This window comes from Sinocyclocheilus anshuiensis, unplaced genomic scaffold, assembly GCF_001515605.1.
Source record: "Sinocyclocheilus anshuiensis isolate Anshui unplaced genomic scaffold, SAMN03320099.WGS_v1.1 scaffold550, whole genome shotgun sequence".
NCBI lineage: Eukaryota > Metazoa > Chordata > Actinopteri > Cypriniformes > Cyprinidae > Sinocyclocheilus > Sinocyclocheilus anshuiensis.
The window spans coordinates 187393-209571 of record NW_015544149.1 but is presented as its reverse complement, the minus strand read 5'-3'; the positions used below and the strand labels follow the sequence as shown (position 1 = coordinate 209571).

General features: G+C 36.2%; 1 long non-coding RNA gene across 1 annotated transcript in view; it reads right to left on the bottom strand.

The window, feature by feature from the left end:
- Nucleotides 1-3869, bottom strand: part of LOC107695170 (uncharacterized) — a 71610-nt gene extending 67741 nt beyond the window's left edge. The window contains exon 1 of the long non-coding RNA XR_001634966.1: nucleotides 3768-3869. This is a non-coding gene — a long non-coding RNA (uncharacterized LOC107695170). The remainder of the gene's footprint in view (nucleotides 1-3767) is intronic.
- Between the last annotated feature and the right edge of the window lie 18310 nt (nucleotides 3870-22179).

The following is a 22179-nucleotide window of genomic DNA, read 5'->3' as shown; positions in this document are numbered from 1 at the left end:
AAATTTTTAAATTATTTTTTTTTTTTTTTTTTTTTTGCTTAATCAATACAGATGCATTGAATCAAAACAGAAAATGTAGTTATTCAGTCTGGTGTCAATAGACAATCAGATTTAAAGAGGTGAATTTTGGGATACAGAAGACTGAAAGATTAAAAACCCATTCTCTCATGTACCAAACGTATTTGGATCAATGCTCAAGGCTTATATGAAATCTCATGCCCAGTAGGAATATTGCCTGTTGGTTCAAAATGAATCTGTTGGTAATGCTGATCAACCATCTGCAAAATACAAGTGCACTGAGATTGCATGCCAGCCCAGACCGATCTGAAACCCAAAATCAAAGAGTAAGCATCACATTCTTTGGATGCAATAATATTTTTCAGAGCAGATGAGAACACGCATGACAAAACACAACTGATCCAGAAATATAAAATGACTTTTAGTGGTACATCTTTTGCAAAGTATGGCATTTTGGTCATGCAATTTATCTTGCTCAACCCAAATCACTTTTGATTCATTGCACACTTGCTAAATGTAAAATAAAAAAAAATTATAAAATAAAATAATTCATTTAAAATTTTATATTTATATAAAATTAATATATATATATATAAATTGCAACGGTAAATACTGAAAGTTTATTTACAGACATCTCTACTTCTCTAAGACACTTCATAATTCTCTTTAACCATAATGGCTTGTTTGTGGTAGACAGAGTAAGCTTGTTGACAGAGAGGCTTTATTCTACTCTTATCATTGGACGCACAGTAAACATTCTCCCTGTCTCCAATTGGACCGTTTCCTGGCCACAGAGCTGAAACAGCGGCCTAGAGCTCCGCTATCTGATTGGAGCAACCGGCCATCTCATTGTCACAATCATACCTTATCATCCTTTATTTCCCCTAGTGTTCTGGCAGCCTGATAGAATTATTGTGCCTAACAATTGCATAATTTGCATGCCACGATGACAGACGCATTCACTAAAAACCGGACGGTCGAGTGCGAGTTGCATTTATTTTTCAGCTCTTGGCGTTTTTTTCCTCATTCCCTCATTCATAAAACACTCAGGTCCGCTTCCTCCAAGTATTCCATGGTGGACACAGGAGGGTCGGATTGAATTCTTCCAGATAATTGTGTCAGATAGGTAGCCTAAAAGCGTCTTTCACAAGCGATCAGATAAACACCCAATTACCAGCGGTGAGATGCCACTGTCGGCGGGGCAGAGGAGGTGCGTTGCACCAAGATGGCCTCCTCACCTCACACTCTGCACCAATGAGTTTAGGCAGAGGAGACAGCTAAGAGTAATTATTCAATTCTGTTGATTAATGAATACAACCATTGAAGATAATGGAAGATTAATGTGTAGGACCTCCTCTTTCCAAATTACATGCACATGGATCGGGCCAATCAGCAACTAACAGACCTGAGCCTACAAAAATCTGTTTTCTATCCTTTTCTCCAGTTTATCTTTGCAAACACATACTTATTTATGAGCAAGAAATGTATGTACATGTATGCAAATGTGAAAAGTAGAGGTAAATTCTAAAACGTTTCAGAAAGATGCAGTGTCAAATTCCAGCCTGAATGAGTCATCCATCTGTCATCTGGATAACAGATCACTATGGATCAACATTTAAAGGAAGAGTTCGCCAAAATATAAATAAATAAAAATAAATAAAATAAAATAAAATAAAAATACATAATAATATTTTTATTATTATATAAAATGTATCATATAATACTGTGTAATAGGATATTCTGGATATAACATATTATAATATATGATAAATAATTTTTAATAATTTTAAATCCAAATTAAATTTAAACATAACTTAAAATATGTTAACAACTAGTCCATATGAAAGTTAATTTGTTGAGACTGTAATAAAATACTGTAATAAAGACTGTAATCTAATGAGATATTAACAACAATAAACAATTATTTTAAATTTATAACTTGAAATATGTTAACTAGTCCATATGAAAGTTATTTAAAGGGGTCATATGATGCGATTTCAAATTTTAATTTCTCTTTGAAGTGTTACAAGCTCTTGGTGCATAAAGAAGATCTGTAAAGTTGCAAAGACTAAAGTCTCAAATCCAAAGAGATTTTATTCTTTATAAAAGTTAAGAGTCAATCACGCCTACCTAAAACTGCTCGTTCTAACACGCCCCCACATGTCTACATCACGATGTGGGAAGATTTGCATAACACTGCCCGAATGTTCACGCAAAGAAAGAAGGCGTAACTTTTATTCTCGCTGTAGTATTGTTGTTGCCGCCACCGCCATGTCCAGCCCGGGGTCGTCACATGTTGTTGCCGCAAGCCCGCCGGACGCTCCTTCGTCGAATTGGCCGGCCGCGCCGTTCTTAAGCCCGCCCGCCTCTGCTCACGTTTAAAGTTAAAATACATTAAGTTAAATTTAATTTTACATATAAAATTTAATTCTAAAAGATAAAATGTAAAAGGTAATATAAAAATAATAAAATGTACTAGAAAGTTAAATTAAGATTATAAATAATGTAATGAGACATTTTAATAAATAATAATAATAAATTATAATATTAATAATAATTTCATTTAAATGCAATTATATAACTTAAAATGTATTTAAAGTACAGTAAAAATATATTTTAAGTTATATATGTAAAATGAAATGATAAATGGCAAAACATAAAAGGTTACATAAAAATATAAAAAGTCCTTGAAAGTTAACTTAAGATTATAAAGAAATAAATGCAATGAGATAATTTAATAAATAATATATTTTTTTTATTTACATGGTGAAAAAAAGTAATCTAACAACGTCGTTTGCACTCATCTTTTTAAGTGGGAGAACTTGCACAATTGGTGGCTGACTAAATACTTTTTTTCCCCACTGTATATATATATATATATATGTAAATTGTCCAGGGTTTAAGTGGAAATGATTTAGTGATTGTGGTAATTGAACATTGGCTAATGAATGATGACGTCAATATAATTAGTGATTTGAAAAGTGGGTGGAGGGATTGAATTGCTTTACACACTGACGAAGGCTTTGAGCCGAAACGTTTGTGTCTTTTCCCATCAGTAATGAATGTAAAATAAAAGAAAAAAGAAGATTGTTCTCGTGAGTGCGGATCATAATTTCCTATACTGAAAAAAAGTAATCTTCCATGAACCTTTAATTTAACACTTAATTTAGGTGTGCAAAATGGAGCTCTTGTCTCTTAATGATGACAACCCTGTCTCGACATTATATCGGTCATCTTGCTGTCTAAATGTTGGAATTGCCCATTAAAAAAATCCTTATCTGTCACTCACTAGTCCACAACCAGGTCCAAACCTCACCGACTCACTGTAAAACTCTGTACTCGAATGGCAAAAACAAAGAAAGGTACAACAAGAAAGAGATGAAGACATTTCAGTTTTGAAAAATGCACAACAAGTGCTTTCTGAGGGAAAATGCAGCTCTTTTGGTGTTCCCATCTCTTGTTCTTCTGCTTCTGGAGTTTCTTTGTCGTGGTGGGTGACGTGAACAAAGTCAGCAGCCACCCCGACCCCTCATGTACTGTTTTGAGGTTTGGCAGACACCGACTAAACTGTCATTTCCTTTACACACTGCTTTCATTTCCAACATGACATGACACCATTTCCACATGAATAGGTCTCCTCACATCTCACGAGGGGCGTCTGGCGTGTTAAAGGTGGAGGCATAGAGCAGGTAAATTATTGCAGGAAAGTGTTCAGAGGGCTCTGAGAAATCAAATGCACTTCAAATTACCTCTGACAACACCCACTGTTCCTTTCAGCTTAATCTCTCGCCTTTCATCTTCCAATTTCTACCCTTGGAGCTCCTTGTAACTTCAGCCCAGGGAGCCAGATGCTACGAAAGCTGGGGAGGGGAAGGAAAGAGAGAACAAAGCAGATGAATAACACAGTGGTCTGCGATTGTTAAAAATCAAATCATTCTTCATTTACGTTATGGTCCAAATGGTTAGGAAACAGATATGCACAATATCACTATCATTATCTTTGCCCAGCGCTGGCTTTTCCCCATGGACTGCCGTTCTTATTGGGAAGGTGGCTAGTGGTTCAATTAGCCTGACCGAGACGTTTTTGAGGGAATAATGCAATGCACCAACAGGAGTGTGCAATGCAAGCCATAAGGAGCAGAGCATTCTATAGTGGCACGCTTACGTATTAATTCCTTGTTCATGCTTTAGAGCTACACTGTGCACTATCTGGAAAACGCAGATGCCGTCCCCCGGGACTACAGCCAGGATAGTGAGTAAACACATATTCGCCTATTGTTCATGATTTCCAGGCATTTCAGTAAAACCTCCAGCACTGCATTTCCACTGGCCGTGCCTCCTCCCTGTTCATTAATTTGAAAGCAGGCTGTTTAGATTGGGCACCAGTTAATCACATATAGGAGCCATGGCCTGGAGGCAAACACAAATACTTCAACATAAGCAGGTCTGGACACTTTAATTGAGAATGCCTTTAATATTACTGAACTTGAATTGAGCTATTCAAGATAAACAACTGGAGGTAATTTAAAGGCAAATCTGTCATTTCTGTACCACCAGCATCACCAAACAGAATTGATGATTGATCAGCCAAACAGATAGACAAAGCCCAAAATCACAGCACACTTTTCCATGACATTCTAATTTATTGAGATGCACCTGTAAATGTTGCTGTGTCAACCTGGTCAGGATGTTCAAATAAAAATAATTAAAACTAAAACAATTTAAATTAAACATTAATAAAATTAAAACAATGGAAAAACCCTTAAGATAACCTGTAGAAAGAAAAGGACATATCTTAAGCATGCAGAATAACTTAAGTGGACTTTGAATGATTAAGTGCCACTAGATAATTATAAACATATATCCAGTATAAATATGTGACCCTGGAGCACAAAAGCAGTCTTAAGTCGCTGGGGTATATTTGTAGCAATAGCCAAAAATACATTGTATGGGTCAAAATTATCGATTTTTCTTTTATGCCAAAAATCATTAGGATATTAAGTAAAGATCATGTTCCATAAAGATATTTTCTAAATTTCCTACTGCGAATATATCAAAACTTAATTTTTGATTAGTAATATATTCATTGCTAAGAACTTAATTTGGACAACTTTAAAGGCGATTTTCTCAGTATTTTGATTTTTTTGCACCCTCAGATTCCAGATTTTCAAATAGTTGTATCTCGGCCAAATATTGTCGTATCCTAACAAACCATACATCAATGGAAAGCTTATTTATTCAGGTGATGTATAAATCTCAATTTCGAAAAATTTACCCTTATGACTGATTTTGTGGTCCAGGGTCACATATATACATATATACATTACAAACATATATTTACACAGAAGTTTTCATTTTCATTAATATTAAATATAAATCAAATCAATTATTTTACTTAAAAAAAAAACAGAGTGGAAAAACCAGAATGCTTTCCCAGAATGCTCTAATTTTCCTCAAAATTGAGAAAGAAAAAAGTGAATTATTAAAAAGACGGTTTTAAATCATTTTGGATTTAAATGGAGTAAATTCCTCTTGGAAAGTCAAAATCTTGTTGTTCTGGCCAATTCAATTTCAAGACACATTCCTAAATTGACACTGAGTAGGCTAAATTCTTAATTTTGCCCAAACCTGAAACAAGCAACATGGGTCATTTACAATGTATTGTTTCCCATCCACTCTCAACAATACTTTAACATATTGTTTTTAATGTATTTAATCAGTAAAGTCTGTAACATGTGTTTGAAAAATGCTCTAACTAACAGTGGTACGACGCAGTAAAACTCAAACAATATGCTGGCATTCAATTTCCATGCACACTCTCCAGCAAGCCCTCTGAGTAAATATCAAACTGTTCGAACAAACACAATTTCATGCTCAGACATTCAGCCTTTCGATTATTGTAATCCTCTATCAGCATGTGAGGCCAGTGAAGCTCGCGCAGCAGCGTGCGGCTCGCAGAGCATGGAGATGAGTTTGGAGGCGGGGGGGAGAAGCTTCTGTGCTAGAGCTGCTGAATCATGTGCCACAACTAGTCTTCTGGCAAAATTGCCCCTCAAAAAGCTGTTGAATAGACGAATTCGGATAGCAGGCTTCATTACATACTACTGTACAAACACGCCATTGGTATCCATTGTGTGAACGCAGTCAAGTGAGCAAGCAATGGAAAAGGAAAGAACGAGGCTTTGCCGCAGACGTGAGGACAATCTCCTTAAGTGACTGCTCAGCTGTTTTGCAGAGTCAATGTCATGTTTGTTATGGATGGCGCCGTTCGGCTTTCTCCACGCAGCTCCGTCCTCATAAAGATGACGGACAGGGTTTAAACGCCCTGTGTTTACAGTGCATTAATATTTCTGCCACTTCATTACAATAAAAGGATTAACCTGCAGCTTCGCTTTGCAGGAACGCCACACCGCCTCTTCCTCTCAGTGTATATTAGCTCCTGTCGGCCAGCAGGAGAGCACACACTAATCATGATGTGCTTGCACATGCTATGCGGGCACACGCACACTCATTCTCATTCTCAAGCACCCATTTCTCACACTCTCGCAGGACTGTGCAGAGAAAGATGGAAGAAGGGAAATGCACTATGAATCTTGAGTGCAACCTAACATGGTGACAGGCCTTTGCTTACAAAACCAAGGTCGGAGATGTCAACCTGGCTCAGAGAGTTTTAACTTGGGTTATTCTCAGTGTTTTTGCTAAGGCAAGCATCTACTTTGTTTGTACTTTGAACAAATCCCTAACACTTTGGCATGTTACTAGGCACTGAGGACATGAATTGTGCATTTTGTTCAGAGAAGGTGTGCTATTACTTTTCCAAGGGATGAGACTTACGACTTTTAAAGTCATAAAGATCATTGCACACTGAGTCCGAAAATTTCGTCTGAAATTTTCGCACGTTAAAAAATAAATACGACCTCACGTTATGTCAAACACGTTTACACACTGCCTCCGAAATATTCGTCCGTCATAAAAAAAATTCGGATCGGGTTCGATTTTTTCCGTTTTTTGCATCCGTAGCAAGCATTTTGAGAGGTGTTTTGACAGTTCAGAGCCACCGAACGCCAAAATCCAGAATGGCGATTCTCAAGTTCATCCACTTCACCTCACAGCACAAAGCACTGTATATAGATCCTTGCACACTGAGTTCACAGAAATTGGTGGTCTTCTTTTTAATATGTGGCTCTAGTATCGCTAGCAAAGGCATCAAACTGAGCCACTGACATCCTGAAGTAAACTTTGAATCGCCCGTGATAATCCCGCTGCTCCTTAATAAGGGGGGGGAACTCTCCTTCCTCTCTATCTCAGGATTGGATGGACCCAATATTTCCTTTCTTTTTTTCTTTTTTTAAGAAGCAAGAGGACAACAAAATCATCCTCACTGCTTGAAGACTCCATTTAGTGCTGTTTTGCGAATTTTTTCACAACGGATTAATACGCATCGGACTCAGTGTGCAAGGTTTCTGTGCGTGACAAATTTCTTGAATTTCGAATACGAAAAAACGCATACGAAAATTTCGGACTCAGTGTGCAGAGACCTTAACACCAAACCAACCAAAAAACAATTTATATCTAAAATATATCTTGCATATATATCTTATATATGTAATTTACCCAGTTTTAACAATATTTTACAAGAGTCAAAACTTAAAAAAAAAACAATTTTAAACAGTCACTTAAGGTAAATTTTTTGAATAAATAAATACTGTTGAATATAATCTTCAGAAAATCTCAAAATGTCAATTTTTCATACTGTACATATTTTATGCTGTGATGTTCAAGCTACAGGTGTCTAAATATATTTGTAGCATTTAAAATGAGCTTTAATTTATTAAACTTTAATACCATTTTGTATAAATATCAGGCGTTAATAGTTAATCTGCCATTTTAAAAAAATCTCCTTTTTGCAGTTTTCTTTGCTGTTTATATATATATATCTTTCAGTGTAAGAGCACATATGCAAATATTTATTCTTTATTTATGTACCTTATCTTAGTTTTGTAAAATGTTGTTTGAAAAAATGAACAGAAAAGCAATTATGAATTTGAAAATATCCGAGGAACTATAAATTATGTGACTTTTCCAAACAAACAAAAAAAGTGAATCCAGCATAGCATTAAAACACTTATTAGCTTATCAGTATCAGCCAAACCTTTAATATCATTGCATCTCTAATTTATTTTACAGTGAGATAGGGGACATGTGATGAAAACATGACACAGAATGGATTCAAACCTGATTCAACAGCTCTTATATGTCACAAGCATGTACACTACCCACTGCAGCACAGATCCAACAACATTATTAAACTTTATTTCACTCCACAATCTTCAGAGATGGAAATATGAGTCACAAGCTGTTAGCATCCCTATTTGTGTTTACCGAAATCGATTATGAACCGGATAAACCACCAACCTCTTCATATATATGCACAACATCATTTATTCAAAAGATTTGTTAAGCCTGGGTAACAAGACACGCTAGGTATCCCTGGTGGAAACGTTTGGGGAAATTACGTTTAAGACGTGACGGTGTCTGTGCATGCAAGCCTCTTATTAGAAGCTGCAGGCCGAGCCAAAATTACGATTAATTTTCTGCAAAAGCAACAGAGCATTCCTGGCCAACAAGGAGGCAGACAGGCCCAGTCACCGAAGGGACCAACCGTAGTTATCAGTCATTTGGTCTGCAGGATTCGAGGAGAAATTAAAAGCTGATTATATCCTGCGGGGAGAAGAGGAAGACCATGGGCCCCCCCCCTGGTCTGCAAGCTAAATTTGATTAATTAGTCCCAACTGTTTGCCAAGAAGGAGGAGGGGGGAATCATGACAGAATTAAGAGCTGTCCTCCATCAAGACAGACGCTACTGGACAATTCATTTGACTAAAAGCTCCAGGAACAACATGTCATGCTATTTCGAAACTTTAAAGCCTTCGGAACGCTTATAAATGACTTTTGATTTATGGCTGTAAGTCAGGGAGGGATATTTGAGATTCACAATGAGGTATACATGAAAAAAAAAAAACATTTCACAACACAAGCCAAACGCAAAACTACGAAAGCTTGTTTCTGCCATGGGATACAAAAAGTAAAGAGGTACCCGCAAAACTTTTTCTCAAGTTCATATCTTACAATTCAGATTTTTTTTCTTTTTCTTTTTTTTGGAATTGCAAGGAAAAAATTACACATTGTAAGATATGAACTCAGAATTTCAAGAACAAAGCAAAAAGCAAGAATTGCAAAAAACTCAGAATGGTAAGATATAAACTTGCAATTCTGAGAAAATGAGTCTGAATTCTGAGATTGAAATTCGCAATTACAAAAAAATAATCACAATTATGTTTTTTATTTTTTATTCCGTGATGGATACAAACAACAGAATTGCAAGGAAAACTCAGACAAAAAAAGTCAGAACTGCGAGATATAAACTCAAAATTGTGAGATGAAAACTTGGAATTGCGAGACAAAAAGTCAGTCTTCCTTAGAATTGTGAGAAAAAAGTGAGAATGGTGAAATATAAACTTAGAATTGTAAGGGGAAAAAAGTGCAATTCTGAATTGTGAGACACAAACTTGCAAAAATAAATGGAAACAGGCTTCCACACAAAACTGTGTTCCACAACCGATAATTTGTCGTTATCATTGATATAATGAGTTATAGACAGATGCATTGTGGGAAAGACGACCTTCAAAAGCTGCATTCACTACAGCACACACGCTTATCTTGATGTAGGACACGTGTGCGATCCTTCAACTGAAAGGAGGTTTTCCACATTATTGCTCAATTCAAAGGTGTCTGCGCCGCTCAGGCAGAGAGCGGGTCTCATTTGGAAGACGCCTGGGCTCTATTTGCCTGTTCTGATTGGATCAGCAGGAGAAAGAACAAAGAATGCTGGCTTTCTATTGTGCCGCTTTGTATCCCAGATGTCAGAAGTCCAGCGTGCAAACAATAAAGCTTCTGCCACACTGACTATAGCAGTCATTATCCCAAGCAAGGATCGCTGGTTTTGCCGTACTGCAATCATAACTCTAATTAAGAGCGATGCTTTGTAAGCACGGAGGTTGCACGATGTTAATTACCAGAGTAGCACGCTGCAAACACATCCCTAAATGCCACTTGTCATTGTTCTACACTGGTACTTGTCAACGTCCCGGGACGTCTCCGGCATGCTGGCGCTCACCGGAGGATGACATGTTATGATTTAAAACAAGTGACTGTCACTAAAAATATACAGTTTAATTTGCATACATGGCAAAGCTGATTTGTAAACTTTAACTGTCATAGTTGAAACAAAGTTCACTGTTAGGTGCAAGAAATACCAGGAATCATCAAAAAAATATGTTCAGTATGTAAGTTCTAAAAATTGTTGTCAGTCTGTAAGTTCTAGCAATTCTTGTTTCTAAGAGATTTGGTTCTGTAAGATTTGGTACTCATGATCTCACAGGAATATAAAAAAAAAAAAACTGAAAGATTTGTGTGTTTCCCATTATTTAGTGATTTGATAGTAACTGCATTATCAAAAGATGTGCATGTACATCAAAATGAGCTAATCTAAAGATTTAAAGATCTTATAAACCACTGTTCAAAAGTTTGATGTCAGTTTCAATTAATTTATTTAGCAAGGATGCATTAAATTGATCAAAATTGAGAGTGAAGACATTTATTTCAAATATAGCCTGTTCTTTTGAACGTTCTTTCAATTAATTCAACACTGATACTGAAACTGAATTTCAACACTGATATTAAGAAATATTTATTTGAGCACCAAATCAGCTTATCAGAATGATTTCTGAAGGATCATGTGACACTGAAGACTGTAGTAATGATGCTGAAAATTCAGCTTTACATCACAGTAATAAATTATATTTTACAATATATTCAAATAGAAAACAGTTGATTTAAATTCTAATAATTCCATAATTTTACTGCTGTTACTGTATTTTGAATCAAATAAATGCAGCCTTGGTGAGCATGACAGACTTCTTTCAAAAACATTTTTTAAAAAAACCTTACTGACCTCAAACTTTGATCAGTAGTATAAATCACATTAACATCTAATATTATGCAATTATGTAAATGTATATTATATTTAACAAACGAGGGCAGAATAGGAATAGTACACCCAAAATTAATATATATATTAATTTATATATATATTATTATTATTATTATTATTATTTACTCACCTTCACAACCAGTAGCCTATCACTTTTCTTCCATGAAAGGAGCAGAATGTTTAGCAGAATGTTCAAGCTGCTTTTTCCATTAAAGTGAAAGAGGATGGTTACAGACATGCTCTAACATGTTGAAAAAACAACCAGAAAAGTAGTCCGTGTGATTTGTGCGCTACATTACAAGTATTCTGACTTCATACAATAGCTTTACGAAGACCTGAAGACCTAAAATATAGAGTCACAGAGTGCATTCAAGGCGTTTTTAAGCTTTTTTTGTCTTTTTTGAAAAAACACGAACACTATGCAAAATACATGTGCATCTCAATAAATTAGAATGTCATGGAAAAGTTGTGTAGCCTAGTGAACCAAACTGAGAGACCATTTTGAAGGCTCAGGAAACCTTTGCAGGTGTTTTGAGTTGATTAGCTGATTGGCATGTCACCATATTCTAATTTGTTGAGATAGTGAATTTGTGGGTTTTTGTTAAATGTGAGCCAAAATCATCACAATTAAAAGAACCAAAGACTTAAACTACTTCAGTCTCTGTGCATTGAATTTATTTAATACACGAGTTTCACAATTTGAGTTGAATTACTGAAATAAATGAACTTTTCCATGACATTCTAATTTATTGAGATGCACCTGTATCTCCTTTTGTGTTTCACAGAAGAAGGAAAGTCAGACTAGTTTGGAACGACATGAGGGTGAATAAATGATGACAGAAATTTAAAATTTTGGCTGAACTATCCTTATCCAGCCTTCATTGTCAGACTACGTTAACACCCTGAATGCCATCATATTCCTAACAGACACTTCTATGCATGTAAAATCTTTGGTTGACTGTCAGTTTTGCTTGATTGCCAGAGCTGAACCCCGCGCTCTGACGGCAGAACCGTTTCTAAATCCTGGGGGAAATGTCACAACGAACAACTCAGCCCCGACAATTAAACATATCATACGTACACCATAATTACCACAGGCAGACTGATTTGCTAAGCTCCTCAAATTAATTCGCCAGTTTATTCACAAATAAACGACACTGCACTATCGGTATCAGTAAGCCGTATCACACAAGCTTAATTAAAGCTAATGCGTTTTAATAACACCAGATATTTAGATTACACCTCCCATAAGCCTCAGCTAATTAGAAAGCTGATGTACAGTTGACAAACATACAATTATTGAAGCGGTTATACACTAATAGAGAATAGAACAGCTTTGGCTTTTTTTTACTTTGCTTTTTGGCTTCAAAAAGTGTGATATCCATGTTTAAAAACCCCATTTGCCAGCTTGCAAACAGCTTGAAACATTTCAACAGTCCTTTCTCAAATCAAATGCTCTCTATCAGATCAAGTGTTGCATCCTCATTAAAAGCACTTGAGAGAGGAAGAGGGTTATTGCCATTCTAGTGTCCCACATAATTGTTCCTGACGAGCAATAATACAAAGGAAAACACAGCAGCCTGATTTGCATATCTGCGTTTATAAACAAAGCCCGCAGTCACACCTGAACTCTCGCTATTTCGCTCCAAGGGCAAAATTAACTTTCCGCCAGTGTTCACTGATGGTATATTATCATAAATTGGCTTATTAGTTGCAAGTTATTGAGCCAAGATAGTGTGTAACTCGCCGCATTTGTGTGGGAAATTAATCACATCTTAATGCGCTTTCGGGATTCGAAGATTAATCAGAGGAGACCGCCCGTGGATGTGACTGCTTTTTTGAGAAGGCCACGAGAAGCTGGAAGTCAAGAGGGAGCAATAAAAGTGCACGTTTCAAGTCGTTCTCTATTGTATATTTAAATTTGAGATAAAGTATGAGATCCTGGTCTTTCATGTGGCTTAGTGATTTTTAGAAATGGATTTCAAGGCGCTGTTGATAATAATAAGGCTTGTATGAAGTTGCACTGCTAGGTTTGGGTCATGGAGCAGGTCCAAGAAAACCCAATTAGAATGGAAGAAAAGATGTGGGAGCAGAGGTCAAGGATATTTGAGCCTACACATGCACTTTTTTCCTCTTTTTGAGATCATTTGTTGTACATAATTCATGTACAGAGTGTCTAGGTGGCTGCGAGTGAAGTGTGAACAGAATTTCAAAAGAACTGATACAAAATGTCTGTATTTATAACATGATCAGAATACAAAAGTGCCTTGAAAACTGAAAAGAAATGAATAGTTGACTCAATAATGAAAATACTGTCATCCTTAATTCACCCAGACACTTAAAAAATAAAGGTTCTTTATCGACATTGATGGTTCCAAGACAAACCTTTAACATCATAGTGAAAATGAAGATTCCTTAGATTTAAAAAGAAAGAAAACCATGGTTCTTCTAAGAACTGTTCACTGGAAGGTTCTTTTAGGAACTCAAAATGGTTCTTATAAGGCATCATCACTGTGAAAACACACCTTTGGGGTCTTTATTTTGAAGAGTGTATGACGTTCTTTCTTCTGTATAGAACACTAAAAGAGAGGTTCACCAGTTTGATGTCAATTACTATACAATATGCCATGTTTATATGTTCAATTCTGGTCTGTTTCTTGCATAAAGATATTGTATTGCTTCAGAAGACTTTAAAAATGTAGTGTACAAGATGAATGGACTGCTTCTCTGGTCCATTTTCTGGTCTCACTTATGCTTTGGTTGTGTGAAAAACGCAATATTCAGTGAAACATCTCCACAGTCATACAGGTTCAAAATGACATGACGGTGAATAAATGGTGACAACTTTCACATTGGATAAACTATTCATTTAAAATTTGGTTGAAGCAAACATGTTTTCGTCTGGTTAACTGTGTTTTTCAGTGAATATATTTGTCACTTAAATTCCCACTCAAATCTCCTTTTCTATTCTCAATTCATTTCTCAGCACAGATTTCTCATAAACCAAATCACAGATCCAGTTATTCACCGTTCTGCTGGTGTATTTGCTTTAACAATAAAAAAGCCCATTAAGCAAGCATTAAACCATTTTCTGCTAGACCTGCATGGCCGCATCAAATGTTTAAATAAGGTCTTAATGAACCTTAATTAACCAAATATATTGTATCTATATCTTAAGGAAACTTTGTTATGACGTATTTCCAAATGCAACCTTGGAAGATCAAATTGAATTGATGCAAACTGGATGAAACAATCAATTTGAAACACGATTAAAAACGCCACCACAGATCAATGAGCCTTGATTTCCTATTCACAACATACACGGCAAACTGCAAGACTTGTTATTGCTGCTACTGCTATCGTTGTTAATATTATTATCATAGCGTTCTTTCAGAGTCAACAAAACTCAACAAAAGCAACAAAACAAGAGTATCTCCATCGGCAATACAAATCAGAACAAAAACATTTGTTCAATTTTGACAAGGTATATACTTCACTTGTACGTCTTCATGTGTTCATTTATTTCTCCAATGACAAAAACAAAAAATAACAAAGGTATGAAATGAAATGACCCATAGTGTTACAGATATACATTTTATGACCCCTGTCCCCTTCATTCTTCACATCTCTCCTTATGTCCACCTCTCAATGAGTGCATTAGACGTGTCCAGAGGCAAGCGTCCTGCTTAATGTTCCACTGGGTTATTTCTTTTTTGCTTTCAATTACAAAGACACAGCAGCAACCCAACTCTTTCTTTAGGAAGCTGCCACACACCCACACATTTCTGTCTCCTGCAGGTTGATATAGATAGATATCCCTCCCTGTCGAGTCTGAATCTACATTAGGTCATTTCAATAAGTGGAGAGGCCCCAAGGCATTGGTCAGGAGCTGGGGTGGAGGCAGGCCTCCATCCATCTTAGTTTGACTCTGACTTGCTGACACGCGGGCAGACGGATGGGGGGCCGGTGTAGCCAATCTCAGTTGTGTTTGTTATAATACTACATTAAGGGGGCCTAATAGAGCATGTCAGGAAATATTGAAAGCATCACAGAAGGCGGAGGGCTTTGCTAAAGTATGTTGTGGATGAAAGGAATCTTTTTGTTGTAAAAAACCTGGGGGAGGGATGGTGGGAATGGCTTCAAGGTGAATGCTGACCTTAGGCATCTATGGTGAGCCACTTATTTGGAAAACAGGTGGAGGGTGTGGCTTTGGGGAGGGGTTTTGGATAAAGGCGTGGCTTCATTTCATAAGTCACCCACAACTGCATACTAAATAGAAAAATTGAGTGACTTTTACGCAACTTTATGCAAAAACTGTCTTGATCACAAAACACCAGACTGAAATAATGACTGGTTTTGAAGAACCAGATGTCAAACAGTGTTAACTAAAACTATTAAAATAATTCTCGTTCATTGAAATAAAGCTGAAATTAAATACAAAGATTAAAAGAAAAACTTAAACTTAAAAAAAAAAAGAAAAGAAAAGAAAATTCAAAATGTTGCCTTGGCAACTAACTGGAAATAATTTCAGGATTAAGTACTAAAATTACTCAAACTGAAAAAGAAAATAAAGGCTAAAATAAATTATAGAAATACTGAAAAAAACTAAGAAAAATGACAAAAGCATAAAATCATAACAAAATCACTAAAACTAAAATAAAATAAAAGTTCAAATAAATTATAGAAATATAAAAAAGGCAAAAGCAAAATAAACAAATAAATTACAAAAAGAAACAAACTAAAATTAAAAGGAAAATTGAAAATATAAAAATAAAAGCCAATATTAATAAACATAATAATACTATGTACTATAATACACAGATGTCAAAATCAAATTCAAACCAAAAATCAGAATTATTGTCTGCACACTGAAAAAAAAGATTCGGACTAAAGTCAAGTTGAACATATTTTTTTATTTTTTTACATTAGCAAAAATGAAAAAAGTGCAATGAATAAAAAACTAACCAACAGGAGAAAGCATAGCAGTCCATTGCCTTCTTCCTCTGTAATCACCAAATCAAATCTATGAAATATATTTCTGGCTATTTTGTTTGCCGTTTTCTGTACACTCTAAAAAAAGATGGTTCTTTAAAGGTTCTTTACATGCAGTAATGGTTTTATTTAGAACCATAGCATTCGGAAGAACCCTTTTGTGCTGAAATGGTTCTTTGTGTTAGAGTTTAGGGTTCTTTGTTCCCACCCTTTTGTTTTTCAAATCTGTAACTGTCAAAGCATCTTATTACTGATTTTCTGGAGTTCAGTGATCCAACTACACAGACTGTCAACACACTCTCAACAGGTAAATGATTTCATTCTTAAATTTAAATACAAATTTAACTTTAAAATTGTAACTGGTTTTCAAACAAACATGTTCTTATCTCTTTTTTAGTTTTTGATCACATAAGTGTGTGCAACTCTGCTAAGCTGTGGAAACTTCTCTCCACTTCTCCACAAAGTAAGTAAAAGAGACAATGAATTTATAATTCATATTGTTCGATTTTTTTTCATTATGACTTGGTTTTATACAGTCTTTACTGAAGAACACTGTGTCATTATTTGAATTCATTTTTCAACACCAGATAGTTTTGGTACAATCTATCCTGGATAAACCCTCCTCTAAATTGCTTGTAAAACAAAATAATCACTTTACATGCTGGCCAGATAGTCTCTTGGACAGAATAAACTCCAAACAGGGCCAGACTAAATGTCGCAAGTCAAAAGTCTGGCTACGTGACACTATTGGACTGTTTACAGAGGTGTCGCTCTAAAACACAGCACTGTCTCGAGGAGAAAGCTGGCCAGTAGTAAAATAATAGCATCCCTGCCAGAGCCTGCCGGGATAGGTTGGGTGATGTACATCGGGGGTAATTACAGACAAATGGCAGGATGGTCCCATCAACTCACTCCAAGAGGAAAGAGACAGAGAGGAACATTAAAACCAACCATTGACAAACAGAAATTGACATCTGTCCAGAACCTCAGGGCAGTGAACTATTGGTCAGACAGCAGAACATTCATTATAATGACAAATTTTGAGTAGCAAGTGTCAAATAATGTTCCATTAAGTGAGAAAGGGGAAATATTGGAAGTATCTGGGACACCATCAAGTATCTTTGTGCTGAAGCCAAAGATGGATAGAATAACAATTTCACCCACAATTCTCACCTGACCTTTAACCCAAACCTTTGTTCTTTGTTAGTCTCTGATTTAAACTCGCATGCAAATGGCCTGAGAACAATTTCCAAGTCAATCAGTCACTCACCTACACTACTGACAAGTCGCATCAATAACCTAAGGACCCATATTCAACCGAATGAACACTCTGATCTGGATGCATGCTCCTTGATTCATCTTCTTTTGTCTTTATGTTTAGTCATTTACAAAGCATCAAATCTCAAAAGCTGAAGGATTCTTCTAAATCAATCTACTGATCTCAAAGTTTGAGGTTCAAATTTTGTTCATGTAATGTTTTTGAAAGTCTCTAATGCTCAACAAGCTGCATTTAGTTGATCAAAAATACTGTAAAAAACATAATATTGTGAAATATAAACATTTAAATAACTGTTTTCTATTTTCATATAATCTAAAATGTAATTTATTGCTGTGATGCAAAGCTGAATTTTCAACACCATTACTCCAGTCTTCAGTGTCACATGAACCTAAATGTCTGTTATCACCTAGGGTTGGGCCGATAGACGATGCCATCGTCCATCGCCGATGGCTGATAGACATCGCGATGTTGAGCCGACATCGTGATCTCCCGCAATCCGCCTCATCCCAATACCGTGTTCGGAAAGAAAATGATGTGTAGGCGCCGGCAGAACCCCTAAAGGGAATAAATACGAGATGGGAGGAAAATATATATTTCAATATTTTTCCTCGCAGTTATATCATTGGGTAATTATACTACATATATATTTTGGGCATCAGGGAGCCGCTATTATACCTGGCATTGAAACTGGCATCGTGCTTTTGAATGCATGATCGCTTTTTAGTTTCACTTTCACTTTCGAGATTCGCAATCGCACGTGCTCTGTTTATACTATGGAGCGGCAGTACTTACCACACATTTTACAAGATAATATGTTTGTCAGTGGTATGAGGATCTGCAAATCATTCGCCATCGTCCTTAGTCAAGCTTACTCTGTTTATGTGGTAAGTGAAATTTTATGTACTGTAACAGACAACCGTTACACCGTGTCTACACCGGACACGACAGATGTCGTGTCGCACCACGCCACATCAGCTAAACTCTGTCTACACTGGACACGACAAAGCGACTGTTGAAAATCATTTGAAATTTGTGTCAGCACGTCATAAATAGAACGCAGCAGCAGTTTAATGTTGGGGATTTGTCATGTCACGCTGCGCCGCATCCAGTGTAGACAGCATCACTTATTATAATGAGTTCTATAGACTGATCTATATATAAGGAATCTGTGTTATAGATCAGTGGTTCTATAGTATTTTGTCACGCCGCGCCGCTCGTGTCCGGTGTAGACACGGTGTTAGGAATCATATTTGTTTTCCCTTATAAGGATTCACGCTTCGGGCACACCCCCTAACCCTCAAAAATTTTTTGGTGTATACAAACATTTCAAATTATTTGCAGGAACAGTTCTATGAAAATTAATGAAGTACTTCAATTAGGGATGCACTGAATGTTCGGCAACCGAAATTATTTTATAACATTCACACATAGTGTTCAAATTAGGATCTGTAATATTTTCTAATGTTTTAAAATAAGTCTCTTCTCAGCAAGGCTGCTTTTAATTGTACAGTAAAAAAAATTTTTTTTTTAAATACATGCCTGATTCAAGAAGGGGTCTGAAGCCAAAAATTATTATTTTACTAACTTATTAATTTTAAGTTAAATTGTGCTTTGTTGGTATAGTGTCTGCTAGAATGTTAAAAATGTTCAGTGTTAAATATTTTAAAATTGTTTTGTAATTTATTTTTTTAAGCAAGACAAAACAGTAAAAAGCACATTTTGGCTTTTTAATTTATGCAATGGTGAAAAAAAAATTGGCAAAATACATGGGGGAAAAAACTTGAAAAACCGTGTTCGGTATTCGGCCTTCGACCCAGTGTTTAATTTTGTGCGGTTTCGGCTTCGGCCAAGAATTTTCATTTCGGTGCATCCCTAACTTCAATGTTTTACCAACACTGTTGTACCTGTTAAACCCAGCAGCTGAATAAGGTTCACATCTGACTGCCCGTTGTTCTTTGCTGACCTTGAGGAAAGTGTGTGTTCAGTGGTTTGGATTTGATGGATGAGTTATCAGTTTGCACAGTACACCTGTCACATCAAACTCTATTGTCTCAAATAAAACTGTGATTCACTGCCGTGGCCGTGTTAGCATGTGACTGCGAGTGGTGGATGAAAGCTGAAGCGTCACTGTAAGTCTAATTTAAAAAACGCCAACTTGGCAACAAAGAGCCTAACAGAGTTTTGATCAGCTCTGCGAGCAGAAATTTACATGGAGATCAAACTGGCAGCAAGAACCCAAACTCAATCATTGGTTAACAGTAAATGGTATCCAACCAAAAGATGCAAGCTGGTAATTGAGAAGCAACTAACCACAAAACCCAGTATGCAATGTTTGTAGGCTTTGTAGAAACCAGTTGCCATGCCAACAAACTGGGAAAAAATATCACAGAACTAGAACGCTATGTCATCTGCACTACAAACTGGCACATTGACTAGCCGAAGTGTCTCCTCAGACTGGCAGCGAGTCGGCTAGTTAAGATTTGGAAAACGGTGTTTGTCATTATAATTCAGAGTTAATGTTCAGTGCATTGCTATTATGACAGTTGATTGTTATTGCAGCAGTTAGGACATTCATGAGCGCCAGTTGGCAGAGCTATTGTGTACTCGTTGTGTTTTCCATTAATTATAAGAAAGACGGTACGCAAATATTTACTCTAAGCCAAAGAGAAAGAGTCTGTCATCAAAATATAATGAGCGTAGATCTAAGTATAGATGACTGGAAGATGTCCCCAGACCAAAATTAAGAGACTGTCCATAATACCCTACTGATAAACCCAAATAAATCAATAATTCTATCAATCTAAGTTGTGACATAATATTAGTATTGAATATTTCTGGGTGCTTGAGAAGGGGTTAAATATGATAAAATAAACTAAACAGGTGCCACTTCAAACCTTAATCCATCTACATGAGGCCAATTTAAACTTTCAAACATGGTTTCATCAAGCCTATGTTGTAAGTTTGTTTTGACAAGCTTTTCTAGTTAAAAATTGCAGTTCAATTCAATTAAATTTACATTCAAACATAGTTCTGCTTTCTCAGTTCAAAATCAGGAATTGAATTGGAATTTAAAGGTATTCTCAATTCAATTCTGAACACTGAAAAAGACCCTGGAAGAAATGCTGTCTAGCAAACGAGTTAAGCCTTGTTTGACACATTTACTGTGGTGTGAAGCACAAACCACCACAGACGGCGCACACATGCACGGAGGAGTTTACACTCAATGTGTAAAAATAAAGAAATGGCACATAGCAGTACAAACAAAATATAACCTGTACTGCAAGACGCAGCAATGAGAAAAATCCTTTTTGACTAACAATGTTTGTGCTACGAATGTGAATTGCACAGCTTGTTAACGAGAGGGGGCCTATTCATTTTATAAAACAGGTGAATAAAATCTCATAAATTTGCAAGTCGACAGAGACTTGAAGGTGAGCCTGCAAAAAAAACGCCTAGTAAACACAAAACAATGAATTAAAACTACTCTGAAGAACATCTAATTTTACAGAGGTGCAAACAAACAGTTGAGAAAAAAATTGCAATTATAAGCACATTAGAAACATTCAACATCATCATGCACAACTAGTCTGTAATGGCACAGTTCATTGTGCCAAAACTGCATTACAATAATCTCCATTTTTATGGTAAAACTGACATTTTTAATGCCTGACAGAATGAGAGACGTCATTGAAAGCAGAGTGGCTTCTTTCAATTCGTGCCTGACTGTAGAAAGAGAAAAGCACCTACTGAAGTGACCATTTGAAAAGACCCCTCTCCCTCAACACCCACCCGACTCCCCCTCCAGAGACCGAGATGAGAAGCGTGGCTGTACTTCACATGGGCCACAGGAAAGTCCTGACTTAAAAAGCACATTTAAGAGCCAGTGAAGATGAAAAACACCCCAATTATCTCCCCAACCCCCTGCTGAGCCCCAAGCTGTTTTATGACATTAAAACCTGCTAAATTATGAAACACCACACGGCTGAGGATACAAATGAAAAAAACGGGGACTTCTTTTTCTAAATCATTAGTGTTTGCAGGGTGTCCGTTGATGCTGTTATGATATTCTCAGTGCTTAGTGTGATGACTTTGCAGTCACATCCCTCTCGGTGATGCTGTGGGGCGCGCCAAAGGCTACGATAAACTACAAGCGGATAATGACTAAGATATGTCAGCTTAGAGATTTCATACGATATGCATTGAAGATTTTTTATGGAATATGAAAGACATGATGAGCATTTGTTAAATTAAGGAATTTCTATAAATTATTTAATTATTAATTTGTATATATTTACAACTAATTGCATTTCATCTCATAATGTGACATTAAAAAATTTTTAATTTCTTCTAGAGTTAGCATTGGGGTTAAAGGAACGATTCAACAAATAATTAAAATTCTGACATTATTTATTCCCCCCAAAGTCATGTCTAAACATGTAAGGTCCTATTTTCCATGGAAAACAAAAGGAAAAATGCTGGTGTAGTTAATAGTGACCATGTCTATCAAAATATACATGAATTTGGCTTTCAATGTATACATCTATCCTACATTCATTGGAAATAGAAAACCCATGACTTTGCCATTGCTAGTTCCATTGCTCTACTGTTTGAGTATGCTCAAAAAGGAGAAAACCCAAAAATGCATCAACAAAAAAAATTGGGCCATTTGACTTATGCACTATAGTCCAAGTCTTTTGGATTCAAACAATATATTTCTGTGATTAAGGCATGCTCTACCAAAGCTCTACAATGGACTTCAAAATTCATAAGAACTACAGGTCAAATCAAACCATATTTGATTCAAGAATTACGGCAGACAAAAAGCACTTTAGAGTAA